The sequence below is a fragment of the Nerophis ophidion genome, linkage group LG02, assembly GCF_033978795.1.
Source record: "Nerophis ophidion isolate RoL-2023_Sa linkage group LG02, RoL_Noph_v1.0, whole genome shotgun sequence".
In the NCBI taxonomy this organism is placed as follows: Eukaryota; Metazoa; Chordata; class Actinopteri; order Syngnathiformes; family Syngnathidae; genus Nerophis; species Nerophis ophidion.
The window spans coordinates 70,154,509-70,160,508 of record NC_084612.1 but is presented as its reverse complement, the minus strand read 5'-3'; positions in this window follow the sequence as shown (position 1 = coordinate 70,160,508).

The window sequence follows — 6,000 nt, the reverse complement described above, 5'->3', positions numbered from 1 at the left end:
CGCCCCCCGCGACCCCGAAAGGGAATAAGCGGTAGAAAATAGATGGATGGATGGACTTTTATCAGGTATAATTATGACTAGATTGTTATGAAATTCCGACTTTTTTACTCATTACTTTGACTTAATTCTATTAAAAAACTAACTTTCGTGGAAATTTGACTATCCTTGTATAATTTTGTCTTTTTTTATTGTATATGGCCTTAATCTTGTATATACGGTACATTAGTTTTCCTCATTTGTTTTGAATGTATTGTAAAGAGCGTGCAGTGTATCATAATTGCATTTGGGTCACCGTCAAAGGAGCATGAACACAAAAGTTGAACTTCACTTTGACATGTAAATGTGTTTCGCCTTAACATCTTCACAGAATATACACACAAACTAAGGAGTGACAGTAAAACGTTGACCTACTTTATCAGGTATATGACAGCTAAAATGTGCACCGACAAAGGTGCTTGGGCGTGTGAAGTCTTGACGTGATGATGTGTCTTGTTATTAAATGCAAACCGCAAATACAATACGATTCACATGGCTGCACATGCTGACTTATTTGTCCTGCAGGCGCATCCACAGTAAGAGCTAAAAATAACCCTGACAGGCTGAAAAGATCATGAGTGTAGCCTTTGTAGTCTGAAATGATCCGAATTCCTTGGCAACTTTCCAGATAAGGAGAGTTAATGGACAGGTTATGTTATGGATCAGTGTATTACATAAACACTGACAACGGTTATCTTTGTGAAGGTGTGATGGGTGTTATCTCACCGTACCGGTTCGCAGCTTCGCATTTCATGTTATTAAATGGTCACACCTCCTTCTATGGGTCATGTGACCGCGCATCCATGTCAGCCGACCTTTACACGTTGCATAAGGATGTTGTTGTGTCGGCCGTACAGCTGTTGTGGCACAAACGCACGCATACCCTGAACCTGACGTAGCTGTACTGTATATTTAGCTGTAGCATTATGCCAAGTGAGACGACGCCTGGACAGGCTCGCATTATGCACAGACATGCATGACGTTCCCTCAAGCATTATCCGTGTTTAATTGGTTCGCACATTGCGTAGATGCTGAGGGTTGTTGAACATCGACACATTTATGATCAACAATCAATGTTGGTAATAAGTGATTAGTTGTTACTTTCAGTTCAATTCCGTTTCAGTTGATTTGGAACATGCATACGATACGATGTAATGCATCACACAATTCCAGTTGTTTCATTACAGCATGTCCGGAAAGGAGTAAGAAGAAGCGGAGCTTATTTAAGCCTGCCCCTTTTTCATACCATAGCAATTGTATCCAATTTCTTTGTTTTCTGTAACCGGACAGTGACCAAATACCATCATAAGCATACACATATTAAAAACATAAATAATCTTTGTCTCAATAAAAAAAAGGGTTCAAGATGGTCATCATAATTCTTGTTCTGTCTACTGTGTGAACACTTGTAGTTTGAACAGTCTCTTAAACTGAATCATATAGGTGCTTTGTTTGATTTCTTTGCTAAATCCATTCGATAATTTAATCCCACCTACAGATATACTAAAGGTTTTAAGTGTCGTATGTGCATACAAATGTTTTAAATTACATTTTCCTCTTAGGTTACATTTCTCCTCTTTTGTTGAGAAGAGAAGAGTTGGTGTACATTCTTGGGTCGCAGGTTATAGTCAGTATTTGTACATCATTTTGACTGTTTGCAAACACACCAAATCGTTAAATTTCAATAATTGTGATTTAATAAAAAAAAAGTATTCATTATGTATTATTTTAATTGATCTTTTTTGTTACACAGTTAGTGAATGAAGTGCACATTTGTCCTTGTTTCCCCATATTGCTACACAAAAACACAGATATGGTAACACTAGTGAGCAGGAGAGAATATGAAGTGATTTTTTTGTCTAGAACACGTTAAGCTTTATTCATTATTGACGTGTTTCGTGCTACTTTATGTTGTAGATTTATTACATGATATTTCCAATTCATTTTATCATCTATTATTACACCCAATAATGTGTTTTCATTCACCCTTTCAATATTAATTTTCTCCCAAAATGTCATGGAATGATTCTTTTATTAATGGAATCATTGCTTTGATTTTTTTTTAAACCTTTGTTTACATGGCGACTGGTCTTGTGCAATTATGTGAATGTTTTCACGAGATTAGAGTGTCTGTTAGGTTTGGTGTCAATGGTTTGCCAACTCCCTGAATAAAATGAGGAGCAACACTACTACACACTATTATATAGACTGCACACGCTGTTTAGCACAAGATAGTAAATCAGTCCCAGAGTTTGATAGTTAGATCAGTCACGCTGGCATCCAACTGGTTAGGCCGGTGGTCAGCAACCCGCGGCTCTTTAGTGCCGCCCTAGTACCTCCTTGAAACATTTTTTAAAAATGATTGAAAAAGGAAAACATTTTAGTTTTAGTATGTTTTTTGTGTGAGGACAAACATGACACAAACCTTCCCAATATTTACAAATCCCACTGTTTAATATGTTTGTGTGTATGCTTCACTGATGAGACCATTTGGTTAACATCTTTTTGTCCTACTAATTTCCGCGGTTTTTGAACTGACCGTAATGTAAACTCTTCCATTCCTTCTTTGTCTCATTCTGTCCACCAAAAGTTTTATACTGTGTGTGAATGCACAAAGGTGACCTTTGTTGATGTTATTGACTTGTTGGTGTGCTAATCAGACATATTTGGTCAGTGCATGACTGCAAGCTAAATAATGCTTACATGCTATTTAGGCAAGCTGAATGTACATATTGCATCATTATGCCTCATTTGCAGGTATATTTGAGCTCATTTAATATATTTTACTTTTATCCTCTTTGTATATAATTATATATTTGCATGTCTCATGACAAAATTATGTGTATGTAATATTGGCTGCATTTCTGTTTGTGTGCCATGTTGTTCCAGACCACAGCAAATTAGACCCAGCTTGCAAAGATTGTTTTAAATCCATTGGAAAAAGACAGTCTGGAGTTTCCTTTAACTTGGACACATCTATATCATTCTAAGACATTAATAAAACATTAATAACCTAAGGCCATTCTAAGACAGTAATTTCCAGAAGTTATCTTACCTTCTGAATAGCCTCCATTTTACTAATATTTTTCATCCATCCATCCATTTTCTACCGCTTGGCCCTTTTCTGATTTCCAATGTTGCAAAAATGTGTAGAATAAAAATAAAAATACAACATTTCTGTCAACGAAGATTTGCGTCAGCCTTTGATAGTAGGCTTTTATAGCTAATCATGTGTTGCCTTCATTATAACACTTATATAAGACTTTTAAAGTAATTTTGATAGTAGACTAATATAGACAAATCATGTGTTGCCTTCATTATAACACTTATATAAGACTTTTAAAGTAATTTTGATAGTAGACTAATATAGACAAATCATGTGTTGCCTTCATTATGAAACTTATGTAAGGCTTTTAATTTTAAGACGGATATTTTTTGGTCCAAAATGACTCTTTCAACATTTTGGGTTGCCGACCCCTGCCCTAAAGGATTTTATACAGTATACCCTGGTTACCTACCGTATTCATGCACACTTTCTTATACTTCCCGGTCATGCTGTTAATTATTTCCAGCACTGCTGCCACCTAGTTGGAGGTTTGTGTACCGTTCAAGCGTGAATAAAGACGCTAATACTTGAAATCCCCCTGACACATCTGTTTGAGAAACACTGACCTAGTGTGGGTATTCTGTAAAAAGTCCTCATTTTATACTCTGAAGTGCTAAGCTTTTTTAAGCCTGGATTGTGTGGTGAGAAGGATTTAGGGCTCTTTGATCCTCGAGAATGAGGTTGAGGACAAAATGTTCCTACTAGATTTACACGCGCCATCGACTACGTTGACATGTACAAAATATTCCTATATTAACCATTACATTACAGTGGTGGACCAGCAAGGCCTTCTCTGTTGGCCTAACATAACCAGATATCATAATCATAATTAAAGATACAATTATTTTTAAATTGACTTTCCTTAAATATCTAAAATCATTCATATTCTCCATGTTAAATTATGCTTCTTCCAGTGCTGTTGTTTTTAGGTTACAGAGTTTTTTATCCAATCAGAATTCAGCTGGCTTATGTTGCCATGCTGTACCAAATCTGCCTGAGGCCCTCAGAATCAACAATACAGGCGGCCGTGCACTGTGTGAATGGACACATACAGTTGATAGACAGTTGCGATAGCCAATCAGATCAGAAGTTGTTGTCAGAAAGGCCTTCTAGCCGGCCTCATGTTGAACGTGACATTTACGCGTCCTGTTGATTGGATACTCATCGGGACCGTTAGCGGATGAATTTGAGAACACATACAGTTGATAGACATTTTCGATAGCCTATCAGGTCACAAGTTGTTAGTGGATGAATTTGAGAACACATACAGTTGATAGACAGTTTTGATAGCCAATCAGATCACAAGTTGTTAGTGGATGAATTTGAGAACACTTACAGTTGATAAACAGTTGTGATAGCCAATCGGGTCACAAATTGTTGACAGTAGCCTCTCTAGGAAGCCTAATGTTAAAGGGTAAAATTATCACAATTTCAAAAGGGTTAAAAACAATAAAAATCAGTTCCCAGTGGCTTTTTGAATTTTTTTTCAAAATTTTACACCTCCCGTAATGTCCCTAAATAAATATTTAAAGTGCCTTATTTTCGCTGCCTTCGAAACCACTATCCATTTCCCTGTGACATCATACAGGGCTGCCAATACAAACAACATGGCGGTTACCACAGCAAGGTATAGCGACATTAGCTCGGATTCAGACTTGGATTTCAGCGGCTTAAGCGATTCAACAGATTACGCATGTATTGAAACAGATGGTCGGAGTATGGAGGCAGATAGCGAAAACGAAATTGAAGAAGAAATTGAAGCTATTGAGCGAATAGCTATTGACGCTATTCGGCCATAGCGTGGGTGTACCTAATGAAGTGACCCATAGCATGGCTGCCTTATTAGCATCGCCGGTAAAATGTGCGGACCAAACGATCAGGACTTTCGCATCTTGTGACACTGGAGCAACTTAAATATGTCGATTGGTAAGTGTTTGTTTCGCATTAAATGTGGGTATCTAGTTTCAAATGTACATACAGCTAGCGTAAATAGCATTTTAGCATCGATTAGCGTAGTATGTTAGCATCGATTAGCTGGCAGTCACGCTGTGACCAAATATGTCTGATTAGCACATAAGTCAACAACATCAACAAAACTCACCTTTGTGATTTAGTTGACTTAATCGTTGCAAATGCATCTGCAGGTTATCCATACATCTCTGTGCCATGTCTGTCTTAGCATCGCCGGTCAAATGTGAAGACACTCTGGCACATTCAATGGGGGTCTGGCGGCAGACACTTTCTCATCTTCGGGCCAGTGGTGCAACTTGAATCCCTCCCTGTTAGTGTTGTTACACCCTCTGACAACACACCGACGAGGCATGATGTCTCCAAGGTTCCAAAAAATAGTCGAAAAAACGGAAAATAACAGAGCTGAGACCCGGTGTTTGTAATGTGAAAATGAATATGGCGGGTGTGTTACCTCGGTGATGTCGCGTTCTGACGTCATCACTAAAAGACCGATAAACAGAAAGGCGTTTAATTTGCCAAAATTCACCCGTTTAGAGTTCGGAAATCGGTTAAAAAAATACATGGTCTTTTTTCTGCAACATCTAAGTATATATTGACGCTTGCATAGGTTTAGTGATAATGTTCCCCTTTAATGAGACTGTGATTGGATACTCACTTGTCATTCCAAAGTGAGTATCCGTTCACAAGTTTCACTTTAGGAGGAAGCGGGAAGTGTTGCGCCGTAGCCAGACCAGGATAGCAGAGAAGGAGAGCAAAGCGTTGATTAGGTGGCAGATATATATCTGCAAGGCCATTTTCAAGAAGGATATTTAAAGAGAGACTACATCCTGTGAGACGATGTCGGCCAACGCCGGAAGCTAGCTCCGCTGTTCTGGTGATGAAATCGG